The sequence below is a fragment of the Cricetulus griseus genome, chromosome X (genome assembly GCF_003668045.3).
Source record: "Cricetulus griseus strain 17A/GY chromosome X, alternate assembly CriGri-PICRH-1.0, whole genome shotgun sequence".
In the NCBI taxonomy this organism is placed as follows: domain Eukaryota; kingdom Metazoa; phylum Chordata; class Mammalia; order Rodentia; family Cricetidae; genus Cricetulus; species Cricetulus griseus.
In genome coordinates, this window is record NC_048604.1 from 28405855 (window position 1) to 28431084 (window position 25230).

The 25230-nt window shown below is 41.0% G+C and overlaps 1 long non-coding RNA gene across 1 annotated transcript; it reads left to right on the forward strand.

The window, feature by feature from the left end:
• The first annotated feature begins 637 nt into the window (after nucleotides 1–637).
• LOC113837817 lies at nucleotides 638–23236 on the forward strand. The gene is made up of 2 exons (XR_003488524.2): nucleotides 638–4187; nucleotides 22887–23236. It is a non-coding gene; the product is annotated as an uncharacterized LOC113837817 (long non-coding RNA).
• Nucleotides 23237–25230: the final 1994 nt, after the last annotated feature.

The following is a 25230-nucleotide window of genomic DNA, read 5'->3' on the forward strand; positions in this document are numbered from 1 at the left end:
GTAACTTCGTAGCATCAATTAAGAAAATATCAGCAGGGTGGTGGTGGCACATGCCTTTAGTCCCAGCACTCCGGAGGCAGAGGCAGGCAGATCTCTGTGAATTCAAGACCAGCCTGGTCTACAAGAGCTAGTTCCAGGACAGCCTCCAAAGTCACAGAAAAACCCTGTCTCGAAAAAAAAAGAAACAAAGAAAGAAAATATCCCCTCCACATTGGCCTGTGGGCAAGTGTGTAGTGCATTTTCTTGATTGATAATTGATGTGGGAGGGCCCAGCTCACTGTGGGTGGTGGCATCCCTGGGCTGATGAACCTGGGTTCTATATAAAGCAGTCTAAGCAAGCCACGGGGAGCAATCCAATAAGCAGCACTCCTCCGTGGCTTCTTTTTTTCTATTTTTTAATTTAAATTAGAAACAAGAATTCTTCACATGACAATCCCAGATCCCTCTCCCTCCCCTCCTCCCCTACCCCCAACTCCCCACCCCATCCCTTCTCTGCTCCCCAGGGAAGGTGAGGCCCGCCATGAGGGATCTCCAAAGTCTGTCATATCATCTGGGGCAGGGCCTAGGCCCTCCCCTCCATGGCTTCTGAATCAGCTCCTGCCTCCAGGTTCCTGCACTGTTTGAGTGCCTACCCTGACTTCCCTCAGTGATGGGCTGTTTACCTGGAAGTATAAGCTGAAATAAACCCGTTCCTCCCCAAGTTGCTGTTGGTCACGATGTTTCATGACAACAATAGAAACCCTAATTCAAACAAAGCTGCTTCTGGACTCACCCAGCACACTATTTAATAGCTTATTTGATTATAATTGTGTGTGAACTCTAAAATGATTTGAAGTAAATACATAAACCAGAAAGTCTTTTCACTATCAAGTATTATGTGCTATCTATAATTTATATAGTATACTTTTATCTGACTGGCACAGCAGTCAGTCACATGAGAGTACAACAAACATGCAACGTGGTGAGTAACAATATTACGATGACTACAGCACCACTAGGTAACAGGACATTTTCAACTCCATTACAATTTTATGGGAGCACTGCTGTATAGAAGCCATCAATGACTATAAACGTCATAGGGCACGAGACTTTATTAGACATGAAACACCATATTTTCATCATAGGATAATTAATTATACACCATACCCTGGCATTTAGTATGTAGGACTCAACCCTACAGGGTTGTATGCCCTTCTGGCACCATAGCTGAGCTTTCAACAGCCTGTTCTATGCTATTAAGCACTCTGTAAAGCTATGATAGCTGGCACGAAGATGGCAGATCCTGGCAGAGAAGGTAAATCCTTTCACAGAATATATAACCAATTCTGAACAATTAATGCTCTCTTGATGATATAAAAGACCCAAGTAATTGAATTGGCACAACATAGCTTTCTGCTCCACTCAAGATATGATGGGATATCAAGGGCCACTGGCAGGTTGGTAGCATATAATAGATGAGCATCAGTGAAGGGAAACCCACCCACTGGGGCAGCAATCCATTGTGCCAATCCATGGTGCCAATCTTTCTGCTGATCCATCTGTAAATTAGTCTTGAGTTCCTCCTTTCACTGGCATTTGACAGTACTAGACTTCCAGTATGATGCAAAATAGGAATGAATTGAAAGGAAGGAGACAGTAATTAATAAAAACAAACAGTGTATGTCTAGGCCACCTGCTCCTACATTTTAGTCTTGTCTGCTGGACCCGCCTAAGCCCAGTCCTCTGAGTACCATGAAAGGATACTATTGTTCGTCCCCAGTATCACAACTAGGTGGGATATGTACTACCCAGTTTGTTGTAAGCAGTTCGTTATGCTTAGTTCCATGGTACCTCTGACGGCCACATCCTAAAGCAAACCCTAATGAGGCCCACCCTTATATAATTCCCTCCTCTGAAGTATAAGTGGGGTCTGAAACTACCAGACAAGAGATGACAGCCAAGGAGATGAAATCATTGTCACATTGTCACGATTGTCATATGGGAAGCTGCATAGGATCACATGGAAAGATAGAGAACCAATAATATGCCCTAATAAGTATACTAATAAAGTTTAATGAAGAGATTCCGCCCTAGCATACTGGAATAAGAGCCTCTCTAGCTGGCTCTTGATGATGTATGCCTGTGAGAAGGTCACTTGGCAAGGAACTGTGAGCAATCTTAGGCCAAGCCAGGCCCATGATCAACAAGCCCTAAAGCTGTGTAACACTGAATTCTGTCAACAAGCATGTGAGTTTTGAAGAGGAGCCCAAGCTCCGTAAAGGAATGCACCCTGGCCAAAGCCTTGACTGCATCCTTGCAAGACCCTGTGCAGAGGACCTTCCTGAGCCAAGATCAGATTCCTGAAACATAGAGAAGCACTATTTGTTGATTTAAATAGGTATGTTTATGGCAACATTGTAACTCAGCAATAGTTAGCCAATACACTGAGGAGTAACCTGGCACTCAGTCTCTATTAGCACATCACATGGTATTCTAAAGAGAATGGTTTTCTGCCAACAACGCTTGTCCAGCCCTGTTCCAGAGCCTAAGAGATCTACACTGTGATTTGCCTAAGGGGTTGCCTGAAAATAAATGTACAAAAATCTCATTGTAAGATGGTCTAGAGACTGGCTGCAGAAATCCCCATGCCCCTGGCCTCCACTGAAACTAGCATCCATCTAGTTACCAAAAGAAGATCAAAATGAGTCAATATTCTCATTAGAGTTTGTATTCTATACAAACTTGCAAATAACAAAACAGTACTTTTTCAGTGGTCAGGGGTGCAAAGTATAGTATTATAGACTTGGAGTAAATGTTCTACCCCAGGCTTCTGAAACTATAAAAATTCTCAAAGCGGATATATTCATCAATATAATGAGTTAATATGATATTTTGTGTAGAGTTAAAATAATGCTGAAATAGGTGGTAAGCATGCCCTCCTCATATAAACTACCCTTTAACTTTTTATTGACATATAATTGGCATACAAAATATGGAGAATTTGTGGTCTTTTGATATTTATTTATTTATTTATTTGTTGTATATTAATTTTGTCTGCATATGTGTGTACCACATTCATGCAGGTGCCCAGAGAGGCCAATTCCCCTAGAGCTGGAATTATAGACATTCTGAACCACCATGCAGGTGCAGGAACTCTAACCCAAGACCTATGCTAGAGTAGTAATTGCAACTTTCGATCATCCCCCCCAAAAGTACATTCATGTTTTCTTCCAGTTAATCTCTTGTTAATCCAGAGGCGAACTCTTTCTGGTTTTTCTCTACATGGATTTGCACTGCCTGAATCTTGGAAATCATATTAGTGGAGTCATACAGCACTCATTTTTATATGCCTAGTTCTTTTGTGGAAATAATGCAAAGAGGTTCTCAATTCTCCCTACTGATAAGCACCAAATAATTTTCAAGATCTGACTCTTATTTACTTGAAGGCAATGAGGATAGTGAGATGGAACTTGAGAAACGCAATCTAAGAAGGCACTTACTTAAAGTGCAATCATTATGCAATGCTTATGAAAAAGAAAGTTATTCTCTGGAAAAGGAAAAGGGCTAGTCTTACAGCAAGAAAAGTTAAGGAATTTGATTCATCCTCCTAAATCACAGCATAGATCTCTGTGTTCCAATATTTCCCTCTCTGATGTTGACATAGTGGACCTGGCAATACTGTAGTATGTGCACTTGGTCATTTTCATATCTGAACCACGCCTATCATCAGATCCTGAGCCTGATTTTTACTGCAATCTGCTCTGCAGTTCTTCATGGTCAAGGTCTCCTTTAAGATTATCATAAAAGCAGAGATTCTACTTCAGTCAAATACTAGATTCTAAAATCCTTATGAAGAGCATTGTTTGTATGCCAAGTAGGTGTGATAGCAACATAACTTGTCCATCTCTTGTGCTCCACCTATATATCATATCTTCAAAATAGCACACACCATGGGTAAAAGCTCAAGTAACTGTAATATTCCTCATAGGAAGGGGATTAGGACAGCTGAACAATACAGACCTAAAACCCCATCCTGACCATTTGATTCAAGAACTAATTCTTGACTGGTAAGATGGTTCTGCAGGTAAAACACTTGGTGCACAAAGCCTGATGACCTGAGTTTGATGCCTGGAACCCACGATGGGAAGGGAGAACCCGTTTCTAAAAGTTATACTCTGCACTCCATACGAACACTATGGCATACACACGTAAGTATGCATATGTGTGTAATAATATTTTAAAGAACAAATTCTAATTTCAAATGTCTCAGCAAGATTCCCTTACAAAGCAGAACCTGAGTCAATAATCAAGTATTCATAATCGTGGTGTACAAACCCAAGACAATGATAAAGGAAAGGAAATAGGGTTGGTGGGGAAAGGAAAGCTGTAAAACAGTGAGACAGTGCATGGTCTCACGGGCTATTACTTTTCAAAACTACTTGTCAGAAGCCAGGGATGTACATGGATTTTTTTCTAGACCAATTTAAAGGGGAAACACACACACACACACACACACACACACACACACACACACACACACACACTTTAGTATGTGAAGGGGAAAAGTAAGAGAATTTTATCTGCCTGACTCCCTCACACCTCTTGAGTTCCATCAGTCAAGGTTTATATCTCAAGGAGTTGACACCCCTTTCCAGGTTACATCACTTACTTCCTTGACGGATTCTCATAAATCTAAACACCGTGCCTATAGAGTGTCATTTCATTCAAGCGCAGAGTGAAATGAGATCTTAGCAGTGAGAGGCTCAATGTGTAGCACACGAGGACCATTGGGTCCCCGGGCTTCAGTGAGGACTGCCATGAGGGTCTGGGAGCTCAGAAAAGATGGCAACAACAGAATGACCTGGAAAGTGAACGGCATCTTGGAAAAGAATCTAAGGAAGCAGAAAGTTGGTGCCCACGGTGGGAGAATAGTTTGGACTAGAATAGGAAGAGTGATGATGGAGAAAAGACCAATGTAAGGGACATTTTAAAAGGACAGCCAACAGAACTGTTTTCATGAACTAGATTGAGGAGCCAGGGAAAGGGAGGATCCATGGATACTCCCACATTTTTGTAAGCTAAGTAACTTGACAGATCATTAGATCTTTCTGAGCTATGGGATGTGGGGAAGAATGGACTTGGCAGGAAGGGAATCAATATTTAGTTTAATACATTCCAAATGTTTGCTCAAAACTATTTTGTGTGGGTGACTTGTTTGGGGTCTTTTTGTTTTCTTTTTGTGGAGTTTTTTTTTTTTTTTGCTTTTTTTCAATAAAAGCATTATGCACAATAACCAAGGATTATTCCTTAATTCAGCCAAAGGTCATTCATTCTTGCACATTCATAAAACCAGCAGCCATTTACATGATATAGCTGGTAGTGCATGGAATATTGTCTGTGGTAGTTTGAATGAAACTAACCCCATAGGCTCATAGGGAGTGACACCATTGGGAAGTGTAGGTTTGGCATTGTTGGAGGAGGTGTGTAACTGGGGGACAGGCTTTGGGGTTTCAGATGCTCAAGCCATTTCTAGCATGGCATTCTCTTCCTGCTGCCTGCTGATCTGAATGCAAAACCCGCAGCTACTTCTCCAACACCATGTCTGCCTGCACACCACCATGCTTTCTGCCATGATGATAATGGATTAAACCTCTGAACAGTAAGCCATCCCCAATGAAATATTTTCATTTACAAAGTTGCTGTGAAGTATCAGGAACCTGAGATGTTTTCTACAGAGAACTCTCAATAGGCTGACTTTACTAAAAACACAACATGCCCAGAGACAGGAAGCTGAAGCCACTGGTCTCCTAAGTAACATAAGCCCAGAAAATGACATATACTATCACATTGTGTGGGTCAAGCATATTCACAGAACATAGATTCAAGAATAGAAAACTAGATATAATCTTTCAGTTGAAACAATGTCAAAACTTTTGAAGGGGCTATTATTTGGACTGGCACAGATTAGAAATCATATCTGGGTGACAGCTAATTGCCCTGGTAATGTGCATCTAGGTCACATATGGAAGACACTTAAACCATTTGTTCTCAGCTTATGTAATTTATCACATGAATGTTTGATATTTGTTATCTCTCTAAGAAGGAAATCCAGGGTAGGAATGATAGTATTAACAATATTATGGCTACTCTTTTTTGTATTTATCCTGTGTCAGCAATTAATGTCAATACTATATATGCATTAGTTCATCTTCCCAACAATCCCACAAGATAATAATATGATACTGTCCTTATTTTATGGATGCCAAATTAAAGTCATAGAACAGTTAAATAATTTTCCCAAAAACATAAAACCAGAAAGCAGTATAGCTTAGATCCCAGTCCAGATCGACATAACTCAGTATGTCCATACTTAAAACCCATGAAGCCATATTGGAAATGTAGATGTGAGCTTGCCATAAACAGTCTGCCCCATTAAAGTTCTCTAGGCTTCAGCAAGACTTCATTGGTAATAACCTTATAGGGGAAAGTATGCCTCAAAAGTCAGAATAGTTGGGATTTCTCATCACAGAATGTTCCTGGTCTGGGACAACATGAAAGGCAACAGTATTCAATGTAGAATACCTCTTATTTTCAGACTGCATACTCTGGATGCTATCTGTGTATTCATCTCACACACTTCTCTAAACAACTGTGTAGCAATCATTGCTTGCATTGCCACTTACAGTTGAGCAAGCTGAAATATAAAGTAAATCATGCAAAGTCTGGCAGATCTCACTGCAAACCCTCACTCAATCATTATATGAGTGCCATCCATAGCTAGGTAAGTTTGGCATGGAGACATGTGTGCTAAAGCCCTGGGGAAAACATGGCTGGGCATTTTGGGAGATACAAAAAGATACCTTAAGTCCTTATTATTCATTTTCTTGTTCTGAACCAGGTATTACCCCCAGTGAGTAGTCTCTTTTTAGAGTATATCCCTTCATCCCTACTTCCTTTCATCCAAGAACTCCTTAATAACCAAGAATATTGATTTCACAAGGCACAGGATAGCTGAGCGAATCCATATCCAATTATTCTCCTCTTTATTCCCAGTTAATTAATAGCTAACTACTGAGAGAAGATTAAAAGAATTGACTTCCTGAAGACACTGAGCAATTAAGATTTTAGCTGTCTTCACAAGTCTAATCACTGCCTAAGTGGAGATTAATAGAGATGGATCCCTTTTCTATCTAATTCTTATTTTGTAACCAACTACCCATTGCAGGCTTCTGACCTTACCAAGATGTTTTACTGGAAGCAAGTTTAAATCGTGGCCCAGTCAAGCAAACATTTACAACCAATTAACCTATTGCTAATGACAAAACAGCAAGCTGTCCAGAAATGGAGGAAAGTAGCATAAGGAAGCCTACATTTCAATATGCCAGCTGGTCTACTTAATGCTTCACAGAAGTATTACCAAAGAAATTATACACAGAACTTCCTAACTTCCTCCTCTGCATTTTTCTTTGGCTTTCTATTCTCTTTATTATTTTTTTTAATTTGGAGATTATAATATCATTATATAATTTCTTCTTTTCTTCTCTCTGTCTAAACCATCCTGTATAGAACTCCTTGCGCTCTTTCAAATTCATGGCCTCTTTTGTGAATGAATCCATTCCTGCACCTAAGGCAAAGGGATCATTGTGGAAGAGGGGACAGAAGGATTGTAAGAGCCAAAAGAATGGGGAGTTTGCTCAGAGATTGTGTCTCCTAGGAATGTCAGAAGCTATACCCATAAAGCCTCACCAACATGACTGCCTAAACATGAGTGAAATAAGGACAACAATAGGCATGCTAATGTGAAGGAGAGAAGCCCATGAGGCCCCTGCATATTTTGCAAACCTGGCTTTATTCAACTCCAGCCTCTGCTTGATTTTATGTTTTGTTTTATGTTTTGCCTGTATGTCTATGAGCCACTTGCATGCCTGATACCCATGGAGGACATAAGAGAGTATCAGATCCCCTGGAACAGGAGTTAGACAGTTGCCATCTGCCACATAGATCCTGGGAACCAAACCCAGATCCTCTTGAAGAGCGGCAAGTGCTCTTAATTGTTGAGCTCTCTCTCCAACCCAAGCCTCTCTCTATTTAACAGAGGAGAGAGTCTCTAGTCTTGGGAAGGCAAGAGAGCTCAGAGGCTAAAAATGCTTTCCTCCAAGCTTGACTACCTGAGTTCGATCCTCAGGTCCCATGTGGCTGAAGGAGAGAACAAATTCCTGTAGCTTGTTTTCTCACCTCCATACATGAGCCATGACACACACACATGCCATACACCCAAACACTTTAAAAAAAATAAAATGACTTTTGAAAAATAAAATATCTAGCCTAGAAAGGAATAAACACTTAATACTAAGATCCATCACTGTGAGCCAATAATAGACTGTTAACGTAGGTTCCCAGACTGATACCACAGAGTTAAATGTACCCTTCATCTTGTAAGTACCTTGGGCAATGCTTATTCACAGTCTGTCCCTGGATATCAATATGTCTCTAGTCAGATGCTTTCTTCCAGAATGGCTCTCCTAGGCCTGTGAGTAAGTGCTTTAATTTCTAGAAGTTTGGTTCTAGGCCCACACCTGGAGAGCTGAAGATCATGTGTTCTATCTTAGCCTGATTTGACCCAGTTTCCTATGATCTAAAGCAATAGCAGCAGCACAGCCTAGACTTATGAATGACAGTTCCATGTCTTCTCTACTGGGCAAGTTCTTAAAACTAGAAGTGAAGATCTCATTTCTCAATGGGATAAAGTCACACATCAAAACAAAAATGTACTCTCTTGGAGCCAGAATAAAACAGCAAATGTATTTGTGTGAGGCCTAGGGAGGTGGCTCAGTCAGAAAATTATTTGCCATGTAAGCATGGAGACCTTAATTCAGTTCCCAGAATGCATGTTTTTTTAGAGCATGGTAATGAAAACTTGTAGTCCTAATGTTGGGAGATACAGACAGGTAGATCGCTGGAGCACACCAATCAGCCAATATAGCACCAGGCCAATGATAGACCCTGTTTCAAAACCAACAAGATAATGGCTACTGAATAATGGCAAACAAGGTTATCCTCTGGCCTCCATATGCACGAAGATAAACACACACACACACACACACACACACACACACACACACACACACACACACACACACGATGAAAATGAATTATTTCAATCATCTTGCTCACAAACCCACCAGATGGAGGGTATACCAAATTAACTGCTTGTTAAAGCTATCTGCCGTTTTTAAAGCCTTGTCTTATAGTCTGGAAAACAATGGAGCTTTTAATCCAGAAGCTCCCTTCCCAGAAGCAAATGAGAAAAAGTATATAGGACTTTGTGCTTGTTACTCTTATTTCAACTTGACACAAGCTGGAGTCACTTTGAAAGAGGGAACTACAATTGAGAAAATGTTCTCACCAGATTGGCCTGTTAGCTTGCCTATGGTGCATTTTCTGTTTTTTTTTTTTTTTCTGTTTTTTCAAGACAGGGTTTCCCTGTGTGACTTTGGAGGTTGTCCTGGAACTTGCTCTGTAGACCAGGCCTGCCTCAAACTCGAAGAGATCACCTGCCTCTGCCTCCCGAGTGCTGAGATTAAAAGCATGAGCCACCAATGCCCGGCTTGGTGCATTTTCTAAATTAGTGATTGATGTGGGGTAGGGCCCAGCTCATTGTGGGAGGTGCTATTCTTGAGCTGGTGGTCCTGGGTTCTATAAGAAAGCAGGTTGAGCAAGCCATGAGGAGCCAGCCAGTAAGCAGTACCCCTCCATGGCCTCTGCATCAGCTCCTGCCTCCAAGTTCTTGTCCTGTTTGAGTTCATGCCCAGACTTCCTTCAGTGATGGACTTTGATGTGGAAATATAAGAAACCCTAAGAAAGACTTCAAAGTGGATTTTAGATTCCAGAGTTTAGCTGTGGTGTCCTTTGGAGGCTGATGAAACATACCTGGTGATTTTATTTGAAGATTTTTAACCTGTGAGTCATCTGTGATAAAAGAGTCTCTGTCATCCCCCCCAAAAAAAATGTTCTGTTAGTTAGTCTGCTCAATATGTTATGAAGAGCTTACACTAACACTAGCTAGAGCTGAAAATAAGGTCACTTCATAGAGTGATGTCCGGGTAAAGAGGTTCTTGTGGCCCTGCAGGCTACATGGGGATCTATAGGCAGCTAATGGTTGTTAGGTGTTGGAAGTTGTCTTTAGTGAAGTAGCTACTGGTAAGTCATCCATGTTCTTGCAATAACCTCTCACCCATGCTTTTGTAAGGATCCCTAATTAAAGTCATGGTTCATCAAAAACATAAGGCATGAAAATAGCAGGGAGAGTGGGAAAAGGAAAGGTGTCAACAGGGTAGAAGGGGGATATGAGAGGGCAACCAGAGTTGAATGTAATGAAAGTGCATTATAGACACAATACACATGTGAGCACATCATAATAAAACTCAGTCTCTGTAATTCATAGATGCTAATAAATCTTTAAACTATGTGTGGTGCATGTATGTGTGGTGTATGTGGTGTGTGTGTGTGTGTGTGTGTGTGTGTGTGTGTGTGTGTGTGTGTGTGTGTGTGTGTGTGCCTGAAGACCAGAGTATTAGGTTCTCTGGTGAGTTACAGGCAGTTGTGAGCTACCTGATATGGTATTATTTGATGTTGATTATAGGGAGACGCTCACCAAGAGGCTAAGCCTTCATTTTCTGAAAGAGCAGAAGAGTTCAGCCTTCTTCAAAAAGACTGACACCCAGTTAGCTCAATCTAGTTACTTTATTCAAACATTTGCAAGGTTAATAAGGGCTGGGAAAGGTTCCAACTGCCAAAGTAATCTTGCTCTTGCTGCCCATGAGAGCAGACAACCCACACAAATCTCAGTCCCCTTTTTGGCTAGTCATAATCAAGTGTAAGAGTTCCAGGTCTGCCAGGAGTGTCTGAGGACCAAGATCGGCCCAGCTGCAAGCTCTCATGTAGCACCAAGTGCAGACTCTCCAGAGAGACATTTCTTCAAGGTTTAAACCGTGTCAAAATAATTTCTCAGCCTCTATGATTAACTCAAACATTGAAAAGGCTTTGCTGAAACATTTCTCTCAAAGCCAGACACAAACGCCTTACTATACATTTCACTTAAACCTGGACATAAAGGCTTTACTTACATTACATAGCACTACAGTATGGGTGCTGGGAACTGAACTGAAGTCCAATGCAAGAGCAATATGTATTCATTTTGTTTGTTTAGGTTTTTTTTCAAGGCAGGGTTCTCTGTATTGCTTTGGAGGCTGTCCCAAAACTCACTCTGTAGACCAGGCTGGCCTCGAACTCACAGAGATCTGCCTGCTTCTGCCTTCCAACTGTGCTACCACACTTGGCTGTAATATGTGCTCTTAACCACTGAACCACCTTTTTAGCACTGAATAAAAACATTTTAAGAGTAGTTTAAAGCAGTTTTATAATGTTTAGTTGTAAATTATGTAAAATATCTTATGTAATGGTTTGCTTCTTTATTGCTTTGACAAAACACTGACCAAACACAATGGGGTGGGGTGATATTTTAGATTACACTTGAACTCACAGTTCATCACTTGAGGCAAGTCAGATCAGGAACTCAAGACACAAATCCAGACACAGGAACTGAAGGAGAAGCCATGGAGAAGTTCTGCCTACTGGCTTCCCCTTCATGTCTTGCTGAGCCTGCTTCCATGAAGAACTCGGAGCCACCAGCCCAGATGTGACAGTACAAACAGTATGCTGGGCCTCCTACATCAATTAATAAAGAAAATGCACCACAGACATGTCCACAGTCCATTCTGATGAAGGCAATTCCTCAGGTGCAGTTCCTTCTTCCCAGAAGACTCAAATTTGTGTCAAGTTGATAAAACTTGACATGATATAAAACTTGACACAACCTGTAACATTTTTTGCAAAGAATTGTTTGTTTGTTGAATGTGAACTTACGTCATTCCATCATTCAATCAAGATGAGAGGGTGAAAAGTGACCACAGGTTCAATAAACTGAGCACTACTGTCCAAGAATGACAAATGATTAATATGAAAAGTGGATAGGTAATAATTCTTGTATGTTTCTGTATATATTAATATACAGACTTCCTCGATACTGATTATAATACTAGAATTGATTAAATGTAGAGAGGGCCATTTTGTGGTACTATTTCTTGTATAACTTAATCCAAGTATTTAATCATCGAGACTGTTAAAAACTTGAACACATACTCGAGTAAGCATTTAGAGCCAGCCACTAATTTACAGGAAATACAACAGACAGGAAAATATATTCAATATTATGATGATGCTTTCAGCAACATCCACATTGAAAACCTGGTGGAAAATCCACCTATTTTCATCAACACATAAACTGTAAAAAATACAAATACAACATAAGACCTTTATTAGCATCTTGATCCAAACACTCAAATACACAAAAAATGGCATAGAAAATTTGTACAGGTTTCATTGCATTAAATATATACTACTGGGCTGGAGACCTGACTTGCCAGTTAAGAGCTCTTTCTGCTCGATCAATGGACAGGAATGTTCAGGTCCAAGCACCCACATCAGGATAGCAGGTGGATTACAACTGTAACTGCAACTCCAAGGTATCTCACACCCTTTTCTAAGCCCCTGTATGCGACATCTACACACATAGCATTCTCTCTGTCTCTCTCTCTCAAAGTCACATATACATACACATAAATAAAAACTAACCTTTTAAAAGGAAGTCCAGGATTTAAAAAGAAAAAAAAAAGATATGCTAGTAATTTTCACATAAGAATGTGGTACACTGTTTTCCCTTCCTGTGGCCCTCCATGTGTGTCCCTCTTAGGATCCCCCTTTTTACCTAGTTTCCCTGGGGTTGTGGATTGTAGCCTGATATCCTTTGCTTTATGTCTAAAATCCACTTATGAGTAATATCTACTTATGAGTGAGTACATACCATGTTTGTCTTTCTGGGTTTGGTTTACCTCACTCAGGATGTTTTTTTCTAGTTCCATCCATTTGCCTGCAAATTTCATTATGTCATTTTTTTTTACTGCTGAGTAATACTCCATTGTATAAATGTACCACATTTTCTGTATCCATTCTTTGGTTGAGGGGCATCTAGTTTATTTCCAGGATCTGGCTATTACAAATAATGCTGCTATAACATAGTTGAGCAAATGTCCTTGTAATATGAGTGTGCGTCCTCTGAGAAACCACCATACTGATTTCTGAAGTGGCTGTACAAGTTTGCACTCCCGGAACAGTGGTCGTGTGTTCCCGTTATGACACATCCTCTTCAACAAAGCTGTCATCAGTGTTTTTGATCTTAGCCATTCTGACAGGTGTAAGATGGTATGTCAGAGTCAGTTTGATTTGCATTTCCCTCATTGCTAAGGATGTTGAGCGCTTCCTTAAATGTCTTTTGGCCATTTGAGTTTCTTCTGTTGAGAATTCTGTTAGTTAAGATCTCTGGGGTAGCCGGGCGTTGGTGGCACACACCTTTAATCCCAGCACTCGGGAGGTAGAGGCAGATTGATCTCTGTGAGTTCAAGACCAACCTGGTCTACAAGAGCAAGTTCCAGGACAGCCTACAAAGTAAAACCCTGTCTCGAAAAACCAAAAAAAAAAAAAATCTCCTGGGTAAACTTGGAGGGGGTAGAATGGAGGAGATGAAAAAATGAGGGATCGAGAAAACGGAGTTGGGGGAGGAGAACAATGAAAGAGAAAGAGATATCTTGATAGAGGGAGCCATTGAGGGGTTAGGGAGAACGTTGTGCTAGAAAAACTCCCAGGAATACACAAGGATGACCCCAGCTAAGATGCCTAGCAATGGTGGAGAGGGTGCCTGAACTGGCCATCTCCTGTGATCAGATTAGTGACTCCCCTAATTGTCATCATAGAATCTACATCCAGTAACTGATTGAAGCAGCTGCAGTGACCCACAGCCAAGCACTGGGCTGAGCTCCTGGAGTTTAGTTGAAGAGAGGGAGGAGAGATCATATGAGCAAAGGAGGTCATGACCATGATGGGAAAACCACAGAGAGCGCTGACCTGAGCTAGTGGGAGCTGAGGAAACTGCATAGGAGTGAACTCGGCCCTCTGCATGTGGATGACAGTTATATGACTTGATCTGTTGGGAGACCCCTGATTGTGGGACCTGGGCCTATCCCGGATGCATGAACTGGCTTTTTGGAGCCCATTCCCTATGGAGGGTTACCTTGCTCAGCCTTGATACAGGGGAAAGGGGCTTGGTCCTGCCTCAACTTGGTATGCCAGATTTTTTGACTTCCCAAGGAAGGTTTTACCCACTCTGAGGAGTGGATGGGGATGGGGGGAGTGGGTGTCAGGAGAAGGGGAGGGAGGGGGAACTGGGGTTGGTACGTACAATGAAAAATTAAATTAAAAAAGAGAAAAATAAAGAATGTGATACACTTGCTACAGAGATGGTTCCGTGGGTTTGAGCACTTGCTATGCAAGCCTGGTGGTTTCATTTCAGATCCTTACCACGCTTGTGCTTTCACATACATGTGGAGCCCCAGAACGTTGGTAGGCAGAGACAGGAGAGTCCTGGGACCTTTCTAGTCATCCAGCCTAGCTGAAAATGAGAAGCTTCAAGTTCAGTGGGAAAGTTGTTCTGAAAGAATTAAGACAAGTAAAAGAAGGCATACAGCATCCTCCTTTGGCCTCTGCATGTTCACATAAACACACATGGATAGATGCATGAGTATACCACACAAACACACAAGTACTGTGGTACAGTTTTAGTATTCTTCATGAGATGTCAAATCATATGTATAAGTATAAATGATCCACAATATTTTAGATTGCTTCAAAATAATACAAAAATGTATCCCCTCTCACTACTGCTGATGCTAAAGGTAAAGGGATCTTAATAAATGGAGATATATGCTACTTCATGAATGGAAAAATTCAATTTGTTGCTTTACCACTTCTTTTCAAATTAATCTATGCTTTCAACACAATTCCAATCAAAATCTCGGCAGGCCATTTTGTAGAGATGGCAAGCTAATTTAAAATGTGTATGAAAAAATGAAACAAATAAAAAGGGTTTTTAAAATCGAAAGAGAAGCATGAGGTCGGAGGACAGTACATGATTTTAAGATTTTCTATTAAAAACAACAGTAATTAATAGATGTGTCAAACTAGGCATAAAGACTAGGAACCCAAGAGAATTTGGAAAGAAAATCACATATATGTAATGAGCTTATTGTCGGGTTTCTTGCATGCCTGGCAATTTAAGACCTTGTCTATGCAGGCAAGCACTGTCTATGTTTGGTTTGCTGTGGTTTTGCTTTGTGATGGATACCTTGTCTCAAAATGTAAGGTAGAAAGCAACTACATCAAGTCCTGGCCTACACACACACACACACACACACACACACACACACACACACACACACGTATGTACACACATACACAGAGGAATTAAAAGAAAAAATAGAAGCCTGCATGGATCTGACCTAGGCCCTTTGCATATATGTGACAATTGTATAGCTTGGTGTTCTTGTGGGACTCCTAACAGTGGGAGCAGGAGCTGCCTCTGACTCTTTTGCTGGCTCTTTGGACCCTACTCCTCATACTGGGTCACCTTGCCCAGCCTTAATACATGGAGAGGTGCTTAGTCTTACTGCAACTTGATATTCCAAGTCTTGTTGATACTCATGGGAGACCTTCCCTTCCCCAACAGAAATGGAGGAGGGGTGGATTGGGTGGGTGGGAACACAGGGGGTTATGAGGGAGGGACTGCAAAGAGAGGAGGGAGGGGAAACTGCAGCCAGAATGGAAAATAAACAAACACATTTATTTTAAAAAGAAAGAAAAATGGTGGCTAATGAGACTTAACCAAATTTTCAAAGTCTACCTTAAGAAAGACACTGGTAAGAAAACGAAACCTTTCCCTCAGGGCTGGGGGAATTATGTGGAAGAGGAAGCAGAGAGACTGTTAAGAATCAGAGGTGGCCAGGTGGTGGTGGTGAATGCCTTTAATACCAGCTCTCGAGAGGCAGAGGCAGACGGATCTCTACGAGTTCGAGGCCAGCCTGCTCTACAAAGCAAGTCCCAGAACAGGCTCCAAAACCACACAGGGAAACCCTGCCTCAAAAAAACAAAAACATTTAAAGGCCTGAAAGTTTAAGGTATTTTGACATTATAAACCATTATTAGTAATATTTTAAGAACACTTCCTTTTAAGGAGAGAGATTACTTGAGAGACTGACAGGAGCTCTTAGTCTAAGAAGGGAAGAAGCAGGGTATGTTGGTGTTTTCTCCTTTGTAAATTATAGAAACAAGACAATCCTTCAGACATAATACAAGAACCTACAGGGTGCTCTGTCATAAGCACAAACTCTTAATAAATAAGAGTAACTTTTTTAACAGCAACTGGAAAGCAGATATAGGAAACTAGAAACATGATTACATGAAACAGAGATGCTCCTTGGGTGCTGGTGCCTCCTGCAGCTGCTCCATCTCCAGTGAGCAAGCCCATGTATAACTTGTTTAGGTCAGGCCACTGGGCTAAAGATAAGAGTGGTACCATGAACATCAAATAGGAATAGCCGACTATCACTAAGGCAAAGAGAGAAAACCTGTAGTAGAGGAGACTTACAACATGACTGGGTCACCCATTCAAACTGTGGCCAGCTTCTACAGCTCATGCTTAAACATATGGTACAGGACCCGCATTAGACTTAGCTACTGCTACCTAGAAGAGGTCTGGGCCCCAAAGGAACGGAATTGTCTTTTGGCATGAAGGTGGTAAAGGCTGAGACTATTTTTAAGGAAGAAAGAAGCAAGAGATCCATTGATTGAAGAAAATGTGGGGTGCGATGAAATTCAACCTGCTCCCTCTTTTATAGCACCAGGAGTAGGGCTGTGTGTACAAAACTCCACAAGAGCCAGGGATAAACTATGTAACCAACACTCAGGGGCTAAAATCAATCATAATATGAATCCAACAGGGTTGTGAGAATTACTGGAGTAGTAGAGAAGGACTATATTAAAGTCATTCATCAGGCAGTACCACAGCTAGTAGGTGCTAATTAGCCTAATCTGGTTTCTGGCTTTGTGAGCAAAGTTTTCCTGGGATCCTGTTCTGGCAGGAAGTTAAAGAAACAAGCCCTAGAAAGCCGGAAGCCTGGCAGATAGAACCCAGAGAGAGAGAGAGTGAGTGAACTCAGTACACGAGGCAGAAGGCAAGCCCTAAACAATAGTGGAGGTAGAGAGACTATTCAAACTTAGAATAACAAATTCAGATGTATTATCAACAAATATGTCTAGATCTGGACATGTAAAGATTTATTTGTTTATTGTGTAAACAGTGTTCTGTCTACATGTCTCCCTGCAGGCTTAAAGAGGGCACCAGATCTTATTATAGATGTTTGTGAGCCACCATGTGATTCCTGGGAATTGAACTCAGGACCTCTGAAGACCAGCTAGTGTTCTTAACCACTGAGCCATGTTTCCAGCCCAAGATCTGGACTTCTAAATATTTTAAAATCACAGTCCCTAAGACATCTTAATGAAATGTGTGTGTTTCTTTAAAGAATATTGAAGGGCGGATTAAGGAAGTCCACGAATGCCCGAGTAAAAGAAAAGTAAATATTTATTTAGGGGACACTCACACACTGAAAGGTAAAGTGCTGCCATGGTCTACTGCCCTTGGAGGCACAGGATGCTGCCATGAAGGATGACGGTCAGGTCTCAGAGAGAGAGGAGGGGGAAGAAAGGAGAGGGGAGAGGGTGGAGAGGGGAGAGAGAGGCAGGGGGAGGAAAGGCGGGGAAGGAGAAAGAAGAGAGAGACAGAGAGACAGAGACTGATACAGAAACAGAGCGCACGCACACATGACCCCTACTCTTCCTTACAAGGGATCATGTCCACACACTGAAGCCACACTGAAACTCCCACTACACTTCGCCATTTTTGTCTAAACAAGAGGGTTCTAAACCTAAGACTCTGAAACTATTGGCAGAAACGAACTCCCACTACAGAATGTTCTAAACCACCACAGTGGTGCATTCTTGTTCTTAGTCTTTCAAGACTCTGAAGCAGTAGGATCTCAAATTCCAAGCTAGCCTGAGCTATATAGGAAGACTCTGTCAAAAGGGCAAACAAAATAGAAAAAATAAATGTTTGCGTGTCTGTAATATATGGCTGTGTGGTGTGTGCACATATGTGTTTGGGGGTGTGAGTGCCCTAGAGCTTGCAAATGCCAGAGGACACTGGGTGTTATGGAGGTTTGAACAAGAAATATTAGCCTGGGCATGGTTGTGAACATTTTGATCCCAGCATTTGGAGGGCAGAGGTAGGAGGATCTCTACAAGTTTGAGGCCAGCCTAGTGTATGTAATGAGTTCAGGGCAGCCAGGACTACATATAGAGATGCTGTCTCAAAAATAGATAGATAGATAGATAGATAGATAGATAGATAGATAGATAGATAGATAGGAGTTTAAAAATAAAAGTAAGAAATATCCCCCACTTGGCTCGGGTATTTGAACTCTTGGTCCTTGGTTGGTGATGCCATATGAGTAAATTGTAAACCTTTAGGAGGTGAAGCCTTGCTGGAGGAAATACAGCATTGCTGATGGGCTCTGAGGGGCTATGCTTTCACACTACATCCAAGTCACTCTCTGCAAGTGGGTGAACATGCAATCCTCAGCTTCCTGCTCCTTCCACCACACCTCATCTTCCATTGTGGACTCTCCCCTTAGGACCACAAATCAAAATAAGCTGTCTCTTCCTTACATTGCCTTTGGTCTTGGTCACGGTGATTTATCATATAATTAACACAGCTGTCCTGCTCTATCATCCTCCACTTTATTCTTTTGAGACAGGGTCTCTCACTGGAACTGGAGCTAGGCTGGTGGACAGCAAATCCCTGTGATCCTCCTGTCTCTGTTCCCCAGTAGCAAGCATATGCATGCCCACATTCAGCTTTTATATGAGCACTAGGCATTTGAACTCAGACCCGCTTTCTTTTTTCTTTTTCTTTCTTTCTTTTTTTTTTTTTTTGGTTTTAGTTTTGATATTTTGAGACAGGGTTTCTCTGTGTAACAGCCCTGGCTGTCTGGGAACTCACTTTGTAGACCAAGCTAGCCTCGAACTCAGAGATCCACCTGCCTCTCGCCTCCCAAGTGCTGGGATTAAAGGCGTGTGCCACCACCACCCAGCTCAGACTTTCATTCTTATGCTGCAACTATTTTTAATCCATCTTCACAAAATATTTTAAACGCACAAAAGAAAGCATAATGGACTACAAAGACAAACAGTATTTCTATAGAACTATGAAACTATTTTACAGGTGATATAGTAACATGTGTTTCCTCATTAACACTATAAGTAGCAATATCTACTGGGGACTCTCATAACTACTGTAATTTGAAAACAGTGGTAAGAGTCATGTAGCTCAGTAGGAGAATACTTGTCTGGCATGCATGAGGCCCTAGATTCTATCCCCAGCAACAACAAAGAAAAAAGTTCCTGATTAACATAGAGGGTATTTAGAACCTCTTACAGTCACCCTAGGTAAGTGGTTCTCAACCTCCCTAATGCTGGGACCCTTTAATACAGTTCCTCATGTTGTAGTGACACCCCAACCATAAAGTTATTTTTGTTGCTACTTCATAACTGTCATTTTGCTACTATTCTGAATCCCAATATAAACATCTGATATGCAGGATATCTGATATGAAACCCCTGTCAAAGGGTTGTTCAATGCTCAAAAGGGTTGTGACCCATAAGTTAAAAACCACTGCTCTGGTGGTGCACACCTTTAATTCCACCAGCCTGGTCTACAGAGCAAGTTCCAGGACAGCCAGTTACACAGAGAAACCCTGTCTTGAGAACCAAAAAAAAGAACCACTACTCTGTAACTTCTGCAATTTGATTAATTAAAACATGTTTATTGTCATCCATTGTTCATATTAGTTATAGAAGAAAATAATAAGCATCAGTTAGAGAGTAGGGAAAATAAAGCTGTTTGCTCCCATAAAAGATTATAAAACCTGTTATAGTTGGATATGAAATGCCAATCCAAAAGGCTCATATGTTGAAGATTTGGTCCTCAACTGATAGATACAGTCATAGAAAATTGATTGGAACTGTGGTCAGGACATAAATAAATGGAAACTTTTAATTAATAAAAAAGAAAAATGATTGGAAGCCAGATATGGTAACATATGTGGGAGCCAACACTCAGAAGGTGGGAAATGAAAGGTCTCAATTTTGGAATGCATGTACAGGGTGTTCATCTCAGCATTGTTTATTATAGTGAAATATTAGAAACATCTGAAATGTTTAACAATAGATATTGGGCTAAGCTAATTACACTTCAGACATTCAACTGAATACCATAGAGACATCAATAATGGCTGTGCTCCCTAAAAGTATTTAATGACTGGAAAGATGTTCAAGGCATATTGTTAAATGAAGAAAGAAGATAACAAATAATATGTTCAGTGTGTTTCCAATTTGAGGGAATAAAATTATGAAGGAAACCACAGTAATATTAAATAAAACACGAGTAATTAACAAAAAAGAGAAAGATCTCAATTTTGGACCTAGCTATATGGAGACCCTGTCTTGAAAAAAAGGCAGAAAGAAAAGAAGAAAAAGAATGGAAAGAAGAAAGAAAGGAAGGAAGAAGGGAGGAAAGGAAGGGAGATGGGAGGGAGGTGGGAGGAAGGGAGGGAAGGAGTTCATTTGAACTTGATGGCTCTGGCCTAAATTGTGGGTTCATTCCTTCGTGGGTTTAGTATGTACAGTGGCATCACTGGGAAGTGATTAAAAAAATAGGAAATGAGCCTAACTAGAAATCCTAAGTCACTAGGGACATTCTATGGAAAGATACTGTAAATGTGTCCCTTTTGTGTATGGAGCTGGGGACTGAACTTAAAGACTGTAAGCATGTTAGCCTATTTTTAGCCTGTTCTCTGCCACTGAACTATGTAGCACTTACTATAACAAGATTCCATAAAGGTGGCTTGTAAATTTAAAAAAAGAAAGAAAGAAAGAAAAGAAAAGAAAAAGAAATGCATTTCTCTTGGACCTTTTTCTCTGTGTGTTTCTTTGGGGGGAGGGATTTGAGACAGGGTTTCTCCATGGCTTTGAAGGCTGTCCTGGATCTAACTCTTGTAAACCAGGCTGGTCTTGAACTCACATTGATCCGCCTGCCTCTGCCCCCCCCCCCCCGAGTGCTTTAAAGGCGTGCACCATCAATACCCGGCTCAAGAAATTCATTTCTTACTTGTCTGGATTCCAGGTAGTGCAAGATCAAGGTAGGAGATTTTGTATCTGAGGAAAGCTCATTTCCTGTACTAGATGGAGTGTTCTGCATGGATCCTCAAGTGGTACTATAAGAAGCAATCTAGAACACTGCGGGGGGGGGGCTCTTTTATTAGAGCACTACCCATCTTCCAGAAGCCTAACTTCCTAATGCCACCACATTAGTGATAAGGTTTCAGCATATGAATTGTGGGAAAGAGAGAACAAATGTTCAGGCCATGGCACCCATAATGCACTTGTTGGTTTGAATTCCAGTCACTTAAAGGAAGTAGGAGACACATGAATATTGGGAGATTTTCTCTGTCTAGTCTCAGTCCCACTGGACTGGTTTCTCTCCACCCAATTGGGTCCCCGAAACTGCTATGAAATAAGCACTCTGAGACTTAACATCTATTTCTAATTGTTTGGCCATTGGCTTAGGCTTCCTTCTGACTAGCGCTTTCTTAATTATTAACCCATTTCTATTAATCTGTATATCTCCATGTGGCCTTCACTTACTGGTAATGTCTGGGCATCCTGTCTCCCTGGAGGCTACACAGCAACTCTCCAACTCCATCTATTGCCTTTCTCTATCCCTGTTCAGATTGCCAGCCTGGCTAAATCCTGCTTGCCCATTGGCTGAAACAGCTTTATTCATCAACCAATAAGAGAAACACATATACATATTCACAGCATACAGAAGGACATCCCCCATCATATGAATTAGAGAATAATAGCTGTATGTTGATAACTATTAAAACTGGGTCATGTATTATTTACTTTCTGTAATTTTTTGATATATTTGAAATTTTTATACCAAAAAAACTTAGGAGTAATAAAGAAAATGCCATTTAATCACCAGAATTCCTCAAATCTATTCTTTTATCAGGCACTTACTGTTGTCTCTGGTACAATATAGGTTATAACAAGGTTTGAATACGTGTAGAATACGTACCAAATCAGGAGAAGCAGTAAGGAGTCAGGTCCAGTTCATAAGGAAAGGAAGAGAATGGTGGCAGGAGGCCAAGAAGCCAAGTAGAAGGCTCTGTTGTGGGGCATTTGGCCAGGTGTTAAGTTCTTGAAAGAGAGAAGAATTAGGCAACTATCCGGCATGCTACCACAGGGAAGGGAGATTGAATAGTTTAGGGGAGCAAGCTAAATATAAATGGGAATGGGAAAATGGAGGAATTTGCTGAAGTAGCCACCACTGACAGCTTTTTGTAGCCTCCTTAATAACTATGTCCAGCCCTGCATGGAAGGATCTGTTCAGTAATTGTTTTCCACTCAAAAAATGCATTCAAGACACTGTCGTTTAGACAAGTAGAAGCAAACAAAATCCACATCCATGCTTTGTTTCTGAGTCATGAGTTTAAAGGTTCATTATTGATATCAAAAGAAAAATCAATCTGTATGTTTACTTTTAGAGTTGGGCTTTTAAAGGAATATAATATAACTTAGAGCTAATGTAAATCAAATGCCAGAGAATTGAAATTAACCTTTGTTTACATTTCATTTCCTCTAACATTTACCTAATTTGGAAAATAGCAACTAGGTTTTAATAACACTTGAATAGCACAAATGCCCAGGATATAACCCTTTAAACAAATTTTCTTCCCAAGCCCATTTCAATAATGAGTTGGTAATTATTGCATTCACAGGAGAGTTCTGACTGGCACCCTCTACTAGTGGGCTGCAGGCATCTGTTGGAAGCCAGATGCCCACATGCCAAGCTCCTTGCTCAGTCAAGAAAAGAAACACTGTCCAGACTTGGTTTCATCAGGAAAGCCTCTGGCAAACAAAAAGAACTTTGTGTCAAAGTCTTTCTCCTACATTGGCTACCAGCTGTAATAGCATCTGAACTTCCTATGACTCTGTTGACCAGAACATAGTGACATGTACTTCTCACTCAACTGGCAAGGATTCCTTTCTTTCCCAGAGTCCCAGTTACATGTGCCAGAACTCAATAATGAGTTGCCCAGTCCCTGTCCACAAAGACGTAATTCATGGGGTGAGCAATATCTCGAAAAATGATATGATCATAGAAACTTTTATAAAAATTAAGTAGAATTCAAAACTTAGGTTTTTTTTCCTTTAACAAATACCTTAGGCAGAGGAGATGGCCCAGTGGTAATGCATCTCCAACCAAGTCTGAAGTCCTAGGTTCAAACCATAGAACCAACACCCAAAATTTGTCCTCTACACAAGCTCCATGTCACATGTGCGCACACACACACACAGTAAATGTTCACAATGCTCTAATTTAAAAATTCATTAAAATTAAATTAAAAAGCTTCTTAATGTCTAAAGTCAGCAGCAAGAAAAGTTGTATTTGGTGTTCTGAGGCTTTTAATCCTTTCTTTATTAACAATCAAATTGACCTAACCTAACCTGGTAAAGAACACAGGCTCAGCTGGACGTGGTCACACATGGCTTTAATCTCAGCACTTGGAAGGCAAAGGCAGGTAGACCCCTGTGAGCTTGAGGTCAGTGTTGTTTACACAGTGAGTTCCAGGACAGGACAGCCAGGGTTATGCAGAGATACTCCTGTCTAAAAAAATAATAAAATGAAAGGTCGTGGTGCTAAGGCAGGGGGACTGTGAGCTCAAAGCCAACTTGAACAGTATAGAGAGAGTTTTCACTGGAAAGAGAGAGAGAAAGTGAGGTAGGGAGAACGCAGGCTCTGGAAACAGCCAGGCTTAATTAGAGAGACCCCCCTCCTCCCATTTGCTAGTTGTGTAGTTTTAAACAAGTTAGCTCTCTGAGACTCCGTTTCATGATAGATAAAGGATGACCAAAGCTAGCTAAAACATTTTGTTAGCATAAAAAGTAAATGAGAATTGTTAATGTAACTCCTCCCCTCTAAGCATTATTAGCATGGGGTCACCATTGCACTATCGAGTCAGATCCCAACAGTCTCCTTGGAGAGCCATGAATCTGGGCAGGCTCTGGGTGTCCCCAAGCAAAGCCCTAGTTATTAGCATATAGAGTCCTCGGGCACTCTAGGGCCTTATGAGCATTTGCTTCACTCGTTATATCACCCCCCTCAGAAAAACAGGACTCCAAAGAACGGCCACCTGAAAAGCAGCCAAAGGCTAATGCCCACAGGCAAAAGAAAATTTCTTTACTCCAGATAGAAGACATGAAGCAGGCGAGGCATCTGAGGTACCAATAAATCAGCACCCACCATAATCTTGACTTGAAGAAGAGCTCCCAATAAACTTGGAAGAATAAAGAAAAAGAAGGAAAAGAATGCATGAAAGGAGGGAGAGGAAATGAAGAATGGAAGAGGAAACGAAAAAGACAGAAGGTTAAAAGAAAGATAAATAACCCATCTCCCTAGGAACCTCCTATAAACTATTTGCATCCATTCCAAATTCTTATGTTCAAATGTAATCCTCAACGTGATGATATCCATAAGTAGGAGTCTTCAGAAGGTGGTCAGTTCAGGCTGGAGAGATGGCTCAGAGGTTAAGAGCACTGACTGCTCTTCCAGAGGACCTGAGTTCAATTCCCAGCACCCACATGGCAGCTCACAACTGTCCAGTTCCAGGGGATCTGATACCTTCACACCAATGCACATAAAATAAAGTTAAATAAATTATAAAAAAGGTGGTCAGTTCATGAGCAATCAATAAAATTAGTGTCCTTACAAAAGAGGCTCCAGAGATTTCCTTCTCTTCTTCTTCCATGTGGCATCATAGCAAGAAGATGTTAGCTCTCTGCAGACAGTAACCATGATAATGACTTTATCTTGGAATTCCCAGCCTTCAGAACTGTGAGCAATAAATTTCTGTTGTTTATAAACAACTCAATCTACAGTATTTTGCTACAGTGGCCTGGGTGGATTATGGCAGAATTCTTCAAATTCAGGCTTATCATTCACCAAACACCAGAAAGAAGTTAAAGATGTATTCCACCACAACAGCTAAGCAAAGATGGGCTGGCAGTATGGAACAGTGGACTAGGAACAAAATGTCACTACTCCCACCCCTTCCCAAGAGT